This window comes from Crinia signifera, chromosome 6 (genome assembly GCF_055691185.1).
Source record: "Crinia signifera chromosome 6, ASM5569118v1, whole genome shotgun sequence".
Classification (NCBI taxonomy): domain Eukaryota; kingdom Metazoa; phylum Chordata; class Amphibia; order Anura; family Myobatrachidae; genus Crinia; species Crinia signifera.
The window spans coordinates 209,835,193-209,853,172 of record NC_139222.1 but is presented as its reverse complement, the minus strand read 5'-3'; the positions used below and the strand labels follow the sequence as shown (position 1 = coordinate 209,853,172).

Sequence of the window (17,980 nt, the reverse complement as noted above, 5' to 3'; positions counted from 1 at the left end):
GTGGCTAATTGAATATGCCTCATAATGTTCATGTTCCACTTAAACATCATAATTCACTGGGTGCCACAGTGCCCAACGGTCTATATTTATTATTAATTTATTAACAGTTTCTTATATAGCGCACACATATTCCGCAGCGCTTTACAGAGAATATTTGACCATTCACATCAGTCCCTGTCCCAGTGGAGCTTACAGTCTATATTCCCTAACACATGTACACACACACAGACACAGTCATTCTAGAGTTAGAAGCCTATTGACCTACCAGTATATTTTTGGATTGTGGGAGGAAACCGGAGCGCCCGGAGGAAAACCACGCAAGTATGGGGAGAATATACTAACTCTGCACAGTTATGGCCATGGTGGGAATCTAACCCATGACCTCAGCGCTGTGAGGCAGTAATGCTAACCATTACTGCCTGTATAAGAAATGACCATTACTACAGTTGTTGACAATGTGCTATGCAAAGTTTATCAAACCACAAAATAGTAGGTGTCATTACGTACACTACCAATCACAACTTATTGTGTTTGAATGCAAGGCTAATGCAGGTAAAAGGTATTTATCCAGTTAACTCCTTGGCTCTCAGAGGAACATTTTTAACAGCTGAGTTCTATAGCTGTACGGGTTTGTGAACCGAACATGTGAAATGTGTTGTTTATGTTGTACAACAAATCACCCTGAAAATGTCTTAATTAGAGCAAATAATATAAATTCACTGAGCAGAAAATTCTTATCACCTGATCCAGACTCATCAAAGTCATGGTGTGGAAATTGGCGTACTAGTCTATTTCCACACAGCAAGTAAAAGGTCATGGAGAGTTTGCGGATAGGCATCATTTCCTTCACTTTATAAAATACATTGATAGTCTTTAGAAATGGAGGCAATTGCAACCTCTTTAAAGCAAGTAGAAACAGTTATTCCATGTAAAACTAGGAAAACTACAACTAGGAATTCTGAGTAGATAAATGCTAAATATGTCCTCATCACAATTCTTATGTGCATTTCACAAACTTTACATACCCCAAAGGTAATGTGACCATGCCACATAGTTAACCCTCACTGTTCTGAAAACCATTGTTGGAAGTCATGGAAACAATTTTACTTGTCTTTATGAAACATTTCTGCGACGGAGCAACGGGATCTAGTTAAGCAGAGATCGCTCAGCAAACAGAGCTACACCAGCGATGTGTGCTGAACGATTTTGTCACGGCCAGTGTTCTCATTGGAAGAACATGGGTGATGACTAGATTTATACTGAATGTATAAATCTAGTCAGATGATAGCGACACGCGGGACCGTCACTGGCAGGGCCATACACATGGAGCAATTCATGTGGGAGACTGGCCTACTGTCTCAGGAATTTGATAGCGCCTAAACTAAAATTCAAGTCTCCTAAACATTCTGAGAGTAGGGTTGTATGACTTAGGGCCAGATGCACTAAGCTTCAAAAGGGATAAAATGGAGAGTGATAAACAACTAACCAATCCACTCCTGCCTAACATTTTTCCAACACAGTCTGTGACATGGCAGGTGGTAGTTGATTGGCTGGCTGTTTATCACTCTCCATTTTATCACTTGTGAAGCTTAGTGCATCTGGCCCTATTAGAAAGGTGTACCAAGCCTATTAGACCACAAAAATACTCCTTCACCAAATATGCATATATTAGTTATCATAAGTAAGAAACAGATACAAGTCAAGTCTAAGAAGCTTGGTTGAGGGGGAGATTCTCTAAGAATCTCCACCCCCCTTCGCTGCCCATCGCATTTATAATTATCGCATACAGTATGTTCTAACATATGCGATAATTATAGCAAAGGACAGCTCTTGCGTTAAAAGCTGTCCTTTGCGGTGAGAGTCGCCGGGTCCCAGCAGGTCCCAGCGGCTCCCCCATCCCTCCCACACCCGTCGCTGCTGCGCCGGGCTCTCCTCCTCCCTGGACCCCGGAAGAGGATGAGTGCAGGGAGGAGGTCACAGGTCCGGGCAGCACAGCTCTGTGCTGCCCGGACACAGGTGAGGGGGCAATGCAGGGTGGCGGGGGGTTGGCGCGGGGCGGCAGAGGGTTGCGGTAGAAGCCCATTGGGTGGTAGAAGCCCACTGGGTGGTAACCCGGCGGGGGATGCTTACAGCATCCCAAAATGCGGTAAAAAGCCTAATAACGGGGTTTTTACGGCATTTCTAGCTTAGAGAATCTCCCCCGAATCTGGTCTTCATGCCCCTACAGCACTGATCCTGCACCCCTCATTCCTTCTCCAGCAGAAGTGAGAACAACTTGAAGATACATTCACACTATAGTCACAAGCCAATCATATGTACAGAGTGACAAATAAACGTGCATATATAGAACAAATTCAGTATACAGAATTTTGTCAAGCCATCTCAGCATTTTTATTTAGCTGTTAACAGATGCGTTTGGATATCGGATCAACCTGCATATTACAGTTAGAATTATTTTGAATAAATATTTCTAGTTTCGCCTCTGGCAGTCCTGTCTCCTGCAAAACAAAACAACTAAATATTGTAAAATGATCATTTTAACATCTCTCCCATTATGCTCTGTTTCTTGAACAATGCCAACTTTTGGCACTGTCCCTAATTATATCGAGCACCATCTGTTTTTTTTCACAGTAAGGTGGGGCTTTTCCTGGCAAGGACAACATTATTGAGTGGTTCTGTCCATGCTGAATACCCACTTGTCATTTCTCCACAGCTGTGTTTCACAGTAGGCTGCTGGAGCACAGTTGACTCCTACATGTGTCACTTGCCGCTGCATTCCGGGATTGCGGGATACTGTGGCAAGAAATTGCCTTTTTTTGTGGAAGATAAAACTTAATTACTTTTTGGAGTCATTTTCATTAAAAACTATAATATTGGGGGAAATTTACTAAAGGAAATTTGTAAAAAAATAGGTGTATTTGTATCCAGAAATACACTTATTTTTTGACATTTACTATCCCGAAAATACGGCAATTCGTATTCGTATTGATGTGCTATCAATACGAATACAAATTGCCGTATTTTCGGGATAGTAAATGTCAAAAATAAGTGTATTTCTGGATACAAATACACCTATTTTTTTACAAAGTTCCTTTAGTAAATTTCCCCCATTATGTCTGGATTTTTTTTGTGGTAGTTTTACTCTAGGAAAGTTCTCATTAGAGTGGGTAAGTGTTATGGTGCCCATACAAATGTGTGATTGGATGCAATGGGTTGAGTTTACCTGAAGGGTAAAAAAAAGGGGCAGACTAGATGGGCCAAATGGTTCTTATCTGCCGTCAAATTCTATGTTTCTATGTAATGGGATTTCCCATTGCATCTAAATGCATCTAAAGTGTTTTTTCCAGCACCCAATGACGCATGCATCTGCGATGCCACATCGGGTGCTGGAAGAGGGCTGGCGGTGGTGCCAGAATATGAAAAAAAAAAAACACTGGACCGCCTCATATTCAGACGATCTCTGATTGGCTGAGATGAGCTCTTAGCCAATCAGAGGGCCACCCAGTCTTTTGAAATGTTGTTTTTTTTCAGATTCTGCCGCCTTCCCTCCTGCAGCCCACATTGCTACACTGCTGCTCACCCTCCTAATGCCCGTTCCGCTACACCGCTGTCAGCCCGTTAAAAAACCACATGCGATTGCACATGCAATTCGATATATATTACGTGCAGCACATAATATCTATCAACGCGACATTCGAACTGGCGGGCCCACACATTGTGTTGGGTGACACATGCGATCCATGCGATTTATCAAAATAATCCCACATCTCACAAGTTTATGGGCACCATTACAGTAATACAGCATGTTGCAGCAGCAGACAACTTTTTAACTGGACATTTAAGAAAGACATAAGCACAATGTTATCTAGTAACAAAATGCTGACTATCAATTACAATAATGAGGGGATAAAATACAAATTAGTTTTATTCGCTAAAACATTACTAGGTATGATCATTAGATAAAGCTTTTAGCTGCATAGCTTCATCTGTCTCCTGGCTGCAAGATGCACAAGTCAGTCAGCCCCAGGACTGTGACATCGCACCGGCCCAGGTGGCATGCGGAACCCTGCCCCCCCGGCCCAGCCGTCCACTGCTGATTGTCATATGCTAACATACACTAACAGATTTTTGTTCCAACCAGACAGATTGAACAAACAAATCTGTAGGTGTGTACCCAGCTAAAAGGCCCATACACAAATTTTGGGAGCAAATAACATTGGACTATTTGCTCCTAAGCATAGAAAACAAACAAAAATTGGTTCAATCAATTTATGCAGATGACTGCTTTTGTCCATTTTCCTGTATTTGGGAGCAAGCGGTTGATTGTAATTTGTTCCCAGAAATTTCCAGATTTTCATTCCTGACAGCCAGATTGGAAATATAATCTTCTAGTGTGTATGGGCCTTAAGAATAAAGCATCCAGTATTTACCCCTGCACAGTGCAACATGGTTTTATTAATTTGCTAAAAAGCAGCTTTGTAATCAGGGCTGTATACCCCCCCCCCCCCCTCTCCATTGGCTCCCACACAACAATGCTTTCATCTCAACTACTGATCCACAGGAAAGTATTAGGATGCCGGTTACAAAAACTGCTTGGAATGCTTGAGTATTGAGGCACAAGCAGTGAGGCTAAAGGCCCATACACACTGGGCGACTTTGAGCCGAAAGTCGCTCAAAACAGCAGGTTTTACATTGTGTATGGCCCGGTGTATGTGTATGGCCCATAGTCGCCCAGTGTGAATGGACCTTTAGAGGGAAATTTACTAAGATGGGATTCTTTTTCACATAGAATGCTGCTATGGGTAATCATTTAGAACCTACTTCTTAATTATTTTTTTACCTTCTAGAAGATAATAAATAGTATCTGATTGGTTGACCATAACAACATCCCATTTGAAATATAACTCCAATCTTAGTAAATTTCCCCCTAATGCTCTGACACAGATCTGTGCTCGGGAGAGAATTAAGTGATGTACACAGACAACTTTGAACTAGAGAGGGTTGATGATGTCAGGTACATCATGTGACTGCTCCTTCAAATTGGCAGAAACGTACGCTATCGGCCAGCATCAGAAGTAGGGGGGAAAGTTACAGCCTATAGTATGGATTAATGCAAAATGCTGACCTCAATTTAGTTTTAATGGGATTAGTGACTTTGATGCGATTCTAAAGCTCCATACACACTAGATGACTTTTTAGAAGATATTCAGCCTTTTGAGCAATATCTATTAATAAAACACTCTATGCTGCTGCACATTGTTAAAGACCCCCTACCCCTGTCATTTGTGCTGCATGCTCAATGTTGACTACATCCTCAACCAGGAATGCAGCAGTGGGAGGGCAGGTGACATCATTGACGATATTGTGTCCCGACATCATTCAATGTGTATGCCCAGTATCGTTCGCACAAGCTTACCGATGATATTATTAATTAATGATCATTCTAGTGTGTGTGTCTTTAGCTCAAAGATTGAAGGCAATTTAAGTAGAAATATTAACTATTTCCGCAGAAGTCCAAATATGTAGCAGCTCCAAATACTATAGATTAACTTATTGGAGCTAGACCTAATTAGTGAAAGCCACCTTTATATGCCATTAGCAATTATAGTTTATGGTAACAATTTGTTTCCCTCTGTAGTTAGTACCACTTCTTGCACATGCATTACATAAAGGCCATGGGCCAGATGCACTAAGCTTCAAGAGTGATAAACAGCCAGCCAATCAGTTCATGAAACATAGAAACATAGAATTTGATGGCAGATAAGAACCACTTGGCCCATCTAGTCTGCCCCTTTTTAAACATGTTACCTCAAACTATATTTGATCCTTATTTTTTCGTAACGATAGCAATATGCCTATCCCAAGCATGTTTAAATGGTTCTACTGTATTTGCCTCTACCACCTCTGATGGGAGGCTTCCACTTATCCACTAACCGTTCTGTGAAGTAATTCTTCCTCAAATTTCCCCTGAATCTCCCTCTACTTTCAGTGCATGTCCTCGTGTTCTGTTGCTCCTCTTCCTGTGAAGAATGTCTCCCACCTGTACCTTGTTAAAAACCCTTGATATATTTGAAAGTTTCTATCATGTGCCCCCTTTCCCTTCTTTGCTCTAAAGTATACATATTAAGATCTTTTAATCTTTCCTGGTAGGTTTTGTGGTGTAGGCCATGCACCATTTTAGTTGCCCTTCTTTGTACAGTCATATCAATGACCTATACAGTGGCATTATTACTTCTTTCTTTCTACTGCTGATACCTCTCCCTATGAAACCAAGCATCTGGCTTGCCTTCTTCATTGCTTTGTTACATTCCCTACCTGCCTTTAAGTCACCTGAAATAGTAACACCTAGATCCCTCTCCTCCTCAGTAGTTTCCATTATAGAGCCATTTATACTATATTTAGTCTTTGGCTTTTTGAGACCCAAGTGCATGATTTTGCATTTTTTGGCAATAAACTGTAGTTGCAATGCTCTTGACATTCCTCTAATCTACCTAGATCATCAATAATTTTGTTGCAACCATGCTCTTATCCATTCAACTATCTTAAAATTCAATCCCAAGCTTTCAAGTTTATTTAACAGTCTGCGATGTGGGACAATGTCAAAAGCCTTACTAAGGTCTAGATAAGCTATATCTACCGACCCACCTTGATCTATTATTTTAGTCACCCAGTCAAAAAAGTCAATAGGATTTATTTGACATGATCTTCCCCCAGTAAACCCATGCTGTTTCGGATCCTGTAAATTGCTGGTTTTGAGATATTCTACAACTCTTTGTTTTAAGAGTGTTTCCATCAGTTTCCCTACTACTGATGTAAGGCTCACTGGTCGACAGTTGTCTACCTCTTCCTTGCTTCCACTTTTGTGCAGTGGGACTAAATTTGCTGTTTTGCAGTCATCTGGGATTACTCCAGTAGCTAGTGACTGGTTAAATAATTATGTTAATGGTTTTACCAGCTCCCCTTTAAGCTCTTTTAGCATCCTTGGATGTATCCCATCTGGCCCCAATGATTTATCTGCTTTCAGTTTTGAGAGTTCTGTGAGGACTTTCTCCTCTGTAAATGTACTTGTTTCTCCCTCAGTTTTCTGACTATACTTGCAACTTAACTGAGACCCCTTCGCTCTCTTTTAGAAGTGAATACTGAGCAGAAATAATTATTAATATGATCTGCTATTACATTGTCCCCCTCAAGAAGACTTCCACTCTCTGTCTTTAGTCTTATTACTCCACTTTTTGTTTTTCTCCTTTCACTTATATACCTAAAAAATTGTTCCCCCCTTTTCCCACTGACTGGGCCATTTTCTCCTCAGCCTGTGCTTTTGCATCTGATTACCTTCTTAGCCTCCTTCTGTCTATCAAGATACACCTCTTTGTCCTCATTATTCTGCGTCTGCTTACATTTCTTAAATGCCAACTTTTTTGCTTTCACAATACTTGCTACTTCTTTCGCAAACCACACTGGTTTCCTTTTCCTTGTGTTTTTCCTAACTCTTTTGACACAAAGTTCTGTTGCTTTTAGTATTGCACTTTTTAAATGTCATGCCTGACATTTTTCAAACACAGGGGGCGATTCTCTAAGACAGAAATGCGGTAAAAACCCGATAACATTTCTGTATGCTCTAACCCCCCTCCGCAGTGGCAGCACTGAGGAGGGAATCGCCGGCCTATGGGCTTCTTACCGCAGTTCTGTTTGAGGGATCCGTCACGGATCCCTCCCAGCATGCCCTGCGGCCGGCTTGTCACTCTGCGCATGCGCAGATGGACTCCTGGGTCACAGAACCAATAGTCCAGCACCGGCGCCGCATCGCAATGGACAGCTCTTATCCCAAGAGCTGTCCCTTGCGTTAATTACCGCATATGTTAGAGAATGCAAAGCCCGGCGATACAGGGCTGCGGATGTTACAACATCCCGCCCACAGTCTGTGACATGACAGGTAGGAGCTGATTGGCTGGCTGTTTATCACTCTCCATTTTATCACTTTTAAAGCTTAGTGCATCTGGCCCCATGTCTGAGCATTAAGCCAACCAAGTCCAGAACTGGAATTATTAGCTATCATTATTCAGCCTTTGGGCTCTTTTCAAAGCATGGATCTCACCATCTTTCCCATGGTATATGGTCCAAAAAAATCATTTCTTATGACCACATATGCTATGAGGAGGAATGCTCATTAATAAATAGGCCCAAGTCTGCTCATGCCATGCTATGAGTATGGGTAATTGGGTCGATCCAATGTAGGTCGATACCTTTTGGTCAACAGTCCATAGGTTGGCACCTATAAAAGATCAACATGGCTTAGGTCAACATGGACTATAGGTCGACAGGGACTTTATGTCGACATGACAAAGGTTGCATCAAAAAGGTTGACGTGGTGTGTTTTTTATGTGTCTATGTTGACTAAGTGTACCGCTTTGCTCCCCATGCTTTGGGCACGGTGCCTCACTTTTAATCTCCCTCCGTGCCATAGTGGATAGTACGGTCCGAAAAATCAGTTTAAAAACCATGTTGACCTTTTTCATGTCGACCTATCCCTATCAACTTATAGTCCATGTTGACCTAAGCCATTTCCAACTTTTATAGATGTCAACATATGGCCTGTTGACCTAAGGGTATTGACCCAATGTATGTTGACCGAATATAGGTCGACCCAAGGACCGTATCCCGATTGTGGTAAAACAGTCCAATAGTTATACTCCGCAAGGGAAATGATAATGGGCCAGATGTACTAAGCTAGAAAAGTGATGGAATGGAGAATGATAAAGTGCCAGCCAATCAGCTCCTAACTACTATACCAAAGGCTGGGTTTGAAAAAATGACAGGAGCTGGTGGGTTGGTGGTTTATAACTCTCCATATTATAACGTTTAAAGGCTTATTGGATCTCTCCTAATCTCTGTAGATGTGGTTGTGTCTTCTGTGACATATGCCTTATATAATAAGGTACCCTGATTGCTATTACCTGTGATGGTCAAATTGATGGGAAACGCTACATATTGTGAATTGTCCTAGGCATCTCCTGAATAATAATAATAAATGTGCAAAGGAAAGAAGATGTGATATATTAATCGGTCTCACCACAGCAGGCAGAAAGAGGAGACTCTTGTAAATTAGAAATTATGATTATTTTGCAGACAAATTACACACAATGTACTGTCACACCTCCTCCCCTTTAAAACTGTTCGGGTTAATTATCAGCAAGAGACTTCATCCAGCCAAACCTTACATTTCCCTTTATCTGCCTGACAGTCATGCAAAACCAACTGTACAGTATGTCTGTGTTACTGACCTGGAGAGAAACAAGGATTACAGGTTGCATCTAGAACCTTATTAAACATCACTAATAAATAGAAGAGGTTTAAACAAAATCGAGCACAGTGATACGGATAAAGTCAGATTACTTGCTGAAACGGCAGCATCCCCTGTATGCGGTATGGGTAAAATCCGGAATCGGATAAGACACCGGAATGCCGGACTGGACATCAAACTCTGCATTCCGGAGCTTGTAGTATCCGGTCCGGGGGTGTCCTGTCCGGGGGTGCTCCATCTGATGGGGCTGCTCTCGCACCTGTCACCTGGGAGAGGAGAGGGGGGAGAATACAGCCTCACCGCATGGTCCGGGGGTGTAATAAAAACTGGAACGGTCCAGACCACACAGGGAGGCTGTAATCTCCCCTTCCCCATGTCCCTGGTGTGAGCAATCACAGGCATCCCCCCGGACAAGACACCCCCCCGCATGGGACACCCCTCGGACCAGACACTATAAGCTCCGGAATGCAGAGTTTGATGTCTGGTCCGGCGTTCCGGTGTCTTATCCGGGTCCGGTTTTTACTTAGTCCCCCCAGTATGACCTATTTCTTCTCTTTTATAGTTATGCAACGGCAACATGGTCTGTTGGTAACTTTGGCGCTCATTTGAAGTGCTTCATATTACTGCTGCATGCAGAATAAGTTATAAAAAAAAAAGTGTCTTATATACAGTAGGTGCATTGTGTCAGATGTATAACAAGATGCATCTAGTCCAATTGTATGTTACCAGCGTACACCTGTGTATACTTACACCTCAGGATGGAAACGTGGCTGGTTAGTGTTAGTATTTAACTCGAGGGTCATAGTTCCCTGTTTATTACATAACACAATAATCTAATGAATGGTCATAGCTGTATGTACTGTATGTACAAGAGAGAATATTGTCTTGACACAGTAATTAATAAATGTGAATGTTGCAATATGCCTGAAATTAAGGGAATGTCCTCGAGACTAGGGGGCGTGGTCTCTTGGAAAATGCCCTCCCCGGGAGCTGCTTGGCGTTCATACAGTCCCTCTCATGAATAGATGCCATGTGCACGGAATCCATTCACCAATGCTCTGCTTGGTGCCTGAGACAGGTCTCCCCAGTGATAGCTGTGTTATCACTGGCTAGTGAAGAGAGTCACCATGTTTCTGCATAGCAAGTGACCTGTTCCAGTATTCACTAGTAAGTGACCTGTGTTTCAGTACTGCTCCAAACGCCCTCAGGACGGTCATAGCAGAAGAGAGTGCAATTTTTTTTTTTTTTTTTTAAACAGCATTTTGGAAGGGATGCTCGAAACCAAAAATGCGGTAACAACCCCGTTATCACCAGCTTTTGCTAGCGATACCCTATAGAAGCTTATGGGCTTCTCTCGCAGCGCTGTCCAGAGAGGAACTGCAAGCAGGGATCCCACCTCCCACCATTGGTTGTTGCGGCCGCAGCATGACCGTATCCCCTCCATCACTCACAGTAATGCTGTGCAGGGAGGGCGTCGTGCATCGGCGGTGGCCGCACCCCCTGTAATAGGGGTATGTTGTGCCATGTTGCATTGACTGGGACCCTACTTGACATGTGGAGGTGTGCGGGGGTACAGTCAGTGGGGGTATACTTATACAGGCTGGGATCAGAGGGCCCCAGGTCTTACAGACATGGGTGGCAGGCTTTGGGCCCCTAGCATTTTGGGGCCCTAGGGCAACTGTCCTTCAAGCTCATGCTAATGTTTTATGTGCCTGGCCGTGGAGCTAGACAGTATCTTCCACAAAATAAATCTAAAATAAAATTTTCAATGGTTGCAGACAGGTACTAGTTACAGATTCATCCCCAGGGTCATGTTTATTGATGTAATCACAATAAAATGAAAAACCCAAAAGTCTTACATAACTAGATGACCCTGAGGCAGGAACTGATAAATTCTGCCAACTCCAGACTGCGGTCAACCAAGGTACTGTCGCTTGTCTTCTGAAAAAGTTTTTTGTTAAAAAATGCACATTCCTGTCTCACTAGGCCTATAGGCCTTTATACAGTAAATTGTCTTTCTCAATTATGAGTGGAGCATTGATTTGGGATTAGTTCAGTCCAGTCCTGTCTGTGACATAGGATCTTCTACTTAATCTGGGGCCGGTGAAAGTGCCTATGACGACGGTTGTAGCAACAATACAATGATGGCATGGTTTTTCTTTTTTTAGACACATGGTGCAGTGTAGGAAATGTGTGGAGATGTATAACAATGTCTAGCAAACTAGTCAAAGACAGTGGCAAATGCAGGATTTTTAGGGGGGGGGGGTTACAAATCTCCCACTCAGGAGGGCATTGGAGTAAGTCCGGGTGTTTGGTGGAGTGGTAACAGCCTTGAAAATTGGCCCTTTTAAACACAGTATTCTGTATGGAATTCCGCATTAATATTTAACAGTACAGATGGTCTATAGTATAGGCTGTTTAAAATATTAAAATCAAATACAGTAAGTGATCCAGTACTGCACTTTCTAAGCTCACAATCTCACACTTCATGATAAGGCTCCTGTCTCTTCCTCCTGGCAGCTGCTTTTTGGTCCAGTGTGATGTTTGAGGGCTCAGATCCACACATACAGTAAATGTGGCAGAAGAAGCTGGTACAATAGGCATGTGCAACAGCTCTGCTCTGTCCCTTACACTACATGATGTGGCTGCAGCTCTTTTGATCATATTATATACAGTGCTAGTGTTGTCATAATTTAAGGCACTTGCCAAGAGTAGGGGGGGTTTCTGGGCAACCAGAAACCCCCCCCCCCCCCCCAACGTTCGCCTATGAAAGGTCCTTACATCAATTTCTACTTCTGTCTGAGGCACATCATTATAAAATAAGTCTTGTATATAAAGCAGGGTATTTTCCTTTTAGTAATTCACTTCTACTAATACTGAGCCACACTTGCCTAAAAAAAACCCTGCCTATCTTTTCCCTCAGTGGCGACATCACATCCCCTGTGGCTCTTGACCATAAGTTGTAAGAATGTAGTCAGCCTGCCATCGTGCAGACGTGTTCCATTAATAGCAACTTGTGACTAGTAAGGTTTACTTGCTTGCTGTGCATCTCGATTCATCCTTCAGTCTCCTGGATACACAAGGTATAAATGATTGCTAGTTTTCCCTCTTGACGGTCTATTTCAGTGAAACTCTTATTAACACTCGCACCTTAGTATTCTGCCCTTTGATGAAGAGCCTGAGGGAAACTGAACCAATTGCATGGAGGAACAGTCTACAAAAATACCGACATGGAAGCAGAGGATGAAATTCAATCAAGCAAAAGCACAAAGGGCCCAGAGCTGATACATAATGTGTGTGAAATTAGAGGCACACAAATACACAGTGACTTCTATAATTCTCTTTTGTAACTCCGTTTCTATGGTTTTTAAATTTTCAATTCTATGGCGAAATTATCTAAAGAAATTCTTTCTCCTCCACATTCAAACTGTAACTTCGCTACTCCCGTTATGTTATGATTTCGGTCATTTTCTCTATAGCTATAATGAATCAAACAATTTTCAACCAAAAGTTTTTACTTCATGTCCACTAGCGGTGCATTATTTATTTATTTACAGTTTCTTATATATAGCAGCAAATTCCATTGTTCTCAACAATTGGAAACAGCACGTGATAAAACTGGGTAATCACAGACTGTCATGGGTAGGAATTGCCCTGCTTGCAAGCTTACAGTCTATGGGGAAACAGGTATTGATGCACAAGAGTAGGTGTTGTCCATTGCATAATGGTCCACCAGATCCATGGTCAAGGGTCAGCAATGTTGGTCAGGAGAATGGAAACGTGAAGAAATCGAAAACATGTGATGATGTGTGTGGACTGTACAGTGGGGATGCACCTGGATAGGAAAGTTTATGAAAGTATAGTTGGTTGTTTGAGAATTTGCTAAGTTTGCCTGAAAATTTAAGTATTTAGGGAACACTTGAAGGAGATTGAGTGTGAAAGAGCATTCAACCAAAGTGGAAGGTCCTGCCTCTGTGAATGGGAGCAAATGATGGGTGTGGATGAGAGACAAAGATCTTGTGATGAGCTTCAGTTGGGAGAAATTTTGGTACTTATGTACTAACTGGGCTGCCGATTTTGAAATTGGGTCCATCGAATCGCATCGCATCCGACCATATCGCATGCGATGCGATGGACCCGATTTTTCTATAGGATTCAATGTTAAAATGGACTGAGTCCATTTTAACATGGAATTCAATGGGAAAAAGGGGTCCTTTTCATACCCCTACTATCCAAGTGGGCATGGAGTTGGATATAAACCTGTGGCGAGCGTAGCGAGCCACCGAGCCCGAAGCGTGGCGAGCGAACACAGAATACGCTTCGCTCGCCACGCTTCGGGCTCGGTGGCTCGCAAGGCATACAATCAAAAAATCGGCAGCCCAGATAATACATAAGTACCGAAATTTTGAGATAACCGAAAAGATGGTATAGTTTGTAGCTGTATTCAGAATGGATTGTAGTCTTGGCAGTCTCTTTTTTGTAAGACCAGTTAGAAGACTATTGTAATAATTAATACAGTAGATAATGAGAGCATGGATTAGAGATTTTTCGGTGTCTTTTGAAAGATATGGTCATATTTTGGATATGTTTTTTTAGATACATGTAACATGATTCCAGAGACAAGATAACACTGAAATCATTACACGTAGGCAGCAAGCTTATGGGGTGGGATTGTTTGTTGGATCTCAACACTGATAGAGATACCATGTTGATAGCTATTTTTATTTGGTAAAACAGGGTTGCCTACCTGACCCTCTCCTTCAGGGAGAAAATGCTCTGTTCCTGGACTTCCCTGGTAATGTATGATTGCCATCACCTGTGGGGAGCTAGGTAATTGATGAGAAAGGTGTTTCACCACAGGTGATGGCAATCATACATTACCAGGAAGTCCAGGAACAGAGCATTTTCTCCCTCATGGAGAGGGTCAGGTAGGAATCCCTGATATAAAAGCATTAACAAATCATCTTAATTTGTAAGATCAAAGTACAAGAAGGTGCCAAAGATCTCTTGTAGGGACTTGAGCAGGTCACCTTCTGAGGAAGACCATTTCATCTTGTATTTGATCTATCTTGTCCTTGATGTAGGAAGCAATAACTTAAATAGTGGCTGGTGGGTTGGGTGAGGGAGGCTTGCAAAGTGATTTAAATGTATTAAAAGGTCACTTGGGGTTATAGGTTTGAGTAGAGAAGAGAGTTTGGAAATATGTTCATTTGGAAGTGTCCACAACATTGCTATAGGAGTGGTAAACCGTCTCATACGGTATGTGAGGAAGTTGCTTGGAGTACGAGACTTCCGTCAATGATTTTTGTGAATTTATGTGAGAGTTTTTGCAGGTGTCATGTTCATTTAAAGTACCACAGTTTTCTACACAGAGTGTAATGGATAGCTGGAGCCAAGTCCTCAAGGGTTATTCCCAGAGTCTGGTTCAGGTGTGATACAGCCGTCTCAAGAAAAGTGAAGGCAGAAATAGGTAAGAGCAGTTTTTTCAGAAAGGTGAAAAGTTCTTGAAATTTAATTGTGTTCATATTTCTGTGGGTACGAGGGGGACTGAAGGGCTTCAGCGTCAATGAGTTTGAAATAATTGAGGAGAGCATACAGGTGATAAGGTTGTGAGCTGAGAGAGGGAAAGGAGTGTTGGTGAATTAAATCCAATTCCACGTCACATAATTGCGCATCACATAAGATGATTATTATGGGGCTACTCCTGAGCAGTGTAATATATGCTAACATGGCTTTGAGGTATTTTTTTCCGTGAAAATTGGATTGTAAGAGTGCTATAGTGCAATTTATGATAAGAACTGTCCATTGTGCAACACAGATTATGCATGCAGCTTGCCCTTGCTCCTTTGTGTGCAAATAAAGCTAAACATTATATAAATGTATCAGTGGGTGATTAGCATTGTTAGCAAAATACTGTTCTGTGCAGTCGTTGCATCAAAGAATTTTATGAAATTCTTGACAGACGTTGAAACACTTGACTATAATCTTCAATATGACAAGGTTAAGTAATTCGATGTATCATACTTTTTGTCTAAAGCAACAATACAACATGAAACTTTTTTCTTTAATAGCAACGTAATAGAGAGAGCGATAGCTAGATGGAAAGCATGCATCCGATGGTCATTTTTCTTAACTGTCCTCCTATAAATCATTGTGTTCTTCCAAAATGTCTGGCTGGGGTGAGCAATTATTTCACCTGTGGGGCTGCGTAACATTTTTCAGTGAATATTCGAGGGCTGCACCCAAAATATCTTGTAAATAAAATATCTAATCATAATAATCCCCTATATATAAACAACCCCCTTTCCTCATATGCATTATATATATATTTATTCATAGAAAAAATAAATAAAGGCCAATTAGATGATGTGCCCAGCCTTAACCAGACACAGGTTTACTGGGCAGAACATTTTACCCTTTTTCATCCACTTAGGAGCCTATGACTGCTGGCAAGTTTACACTCCATCCTCGGCCTCGGGTCTACGTCAACCACTTAATACTCATTCCTGTTTGATCCTCAGTAGACATGGTCTGTGAGATTTCCTTTGCCCCCTATCCCCCCCAGTTAGATGGAGCCCAGGCCAGTGCCAGGGCTTTCTGCACTCCTCTCACTTTGGGCCAGATGCAGCAAGTTTCAAAAATTGATAAAATGGAAACCACCAGCCAATTAGCTCCTACATGTTATTTTTCAAACCCAGCCTGTGACATGGCAGGTAGGAATGGATTTGCTGGCTGTTTATCACTCTCCATTTTATCACTTATGGAGCTTGATACATCTGGCCCCTTGTCTGCAGCATGCACAGAGCCTGCTCTTATTAGTGGCTGTACTTCACTACAGCGGAAGTGATGGCATGACATCACATATGGCGTGCCAGAAAGTAAGCTGCTAGGAAAGGCTTTTCTGTTGGAATTACTGTGCAATGTTATACTGGAACTAGTTCACCCTACCATTAGAGGTAGTGGAACTCAGTTGTATAATTGTTGAATAATAACAGTGTGGGAATGTATTCATGCCCATGCATTTCATGTAAACAATTCTTGGAATTTATATGCATCAATATTTTGTCTGTAACCTGCTGCATACAACTACACCAACATTTTAACTAATTCGCTGCCTTACAAGCTTCCAAAGCATTTGCTTTGAGCGGGCTTACTAGTTAATATATAGATGTCTACAAACCACTATAAGTCAATAATTAAAGGGAAAAAAGGTTTGGAAATAAAGAAACAGCATTCAGTATAATGCAGTTATCAATATCCCTTCTCTCTCTCTCTCTCCCTGGGTACAGTTTCCAGCTCCCCTTCCCTACCTCACCATAGTTACCAATTCCCATCCCTCCCTGGGCACAGTTACCAACTCCTCCCTCCATCTATTCAGACTGTTACCTGCTCCATCCCCACCCCCATGCTGGCCACCCCTGCCCTCCCTTTCCAGAGAGGTTTCTCTGCCCCCTGCCAGCCAAGCATGTATCTTAGACAATCTCTTTTCGAGTCACAGATCCCATGTTGTGTAACTGCATTCAATCAAGGGTCCCTCCACCTGCTTCCAAGCTCTACTGTTGGCTACACCTGTGAAATGACCAAGCTTTTCTCAGCGGCACCCATGGCTTGGAGTTACTGTAGCGCAATGACAAGCAGCTCAGTCAGCCATCCTGTCATTGCACACTATTGTGATGCAGAAGGCTGGGTAGGATACATTTTTAGGCCACATCCAGCCCATGGCCCATATTTTGGCCACCTCTAGTGTAGGCCAACCAAGTGTGGCGACCATTTACAATACCTGGGCTTACATACACTGAGCAGGTCATGTAAAGGTGGCTGCAGATCAAGGTTGTCATGGTAGTCAAAGTACAAACAAATATATATATATAAAAAAAAAGAATAATAATAATAAAAACAGTAATAGAAGCTTGCAGTGGCATATTTATAATAGGTGCAGAGTATGTGGTGCACATGGGTCCTTGAGTCCCAGGGGGCCCACACTGCACACACTGTACCTATATTTAAACACACTCCAGAGGCCCGTGACAGCAGCAGCAGTGCTGTGGAAATCTCCGGAAGAAATGTCCGCCACACTATTTTTCCGGAGATCTGTGCATGCACAGTAGGGTCTGAGTGCTCTGGAGCTCAGACTCAACAGCGCTGTACTACTGCCAGCAAAGAGGAGGCCCGGATGGAGGAGGGTGCACAAAGGCCTCCTCCTCTATTAAAACGCATCTGGTAGTTTGGATAATAACAAGACTTTTGTTACAGCCTCCTGTACGTTCCATGAGAAGGTTGCTTTAAACACTTTATTATAATTTATTAAATTTTTATTTTTAAATATAAGAAAATAACCATGTGATGGCAAATCTAGCATGCAGTACAGAAGACATTTAATGTCCAGATTCCTCTCTCTCTCTCTCTCTCTCTCTCTCTCTCTCTCTCTCTCTCTCTCTCTCTATATATAAAATACAGGCATATTCAATATCAATAATAAAAAAATACCCTTTATAATCTTTAAATCTCAGACTGATAATGGTAAGTACTAAAAGTGGATGGTACTCAGAACACTATGCTGACCTAATCTCATTATGGGCAAATATTATTGTATACCCTGATCAGGGTACCGTGACTCTGAGCACAAATCAGCATAAATATATATATAAAATCTATACTATACCTGATCTATTGAAATAT

The 17,980-nt window shown here is 42.1% G+C and overlaps 1 protein-coding gene across 3 annotated transcripts in view; it reads right to left on the bottom strand.

Moving 5' to 3' along the window:
* SDK2 (sidekick cell adhesion molecule 2) overlaps positions 1 to 17,980 on the bottom strand; it is a 561,876-nt gene that overhangs the window by 176,838 nt on the left and 367,058 nt on the right. The window lies entirely within an intron of this gene.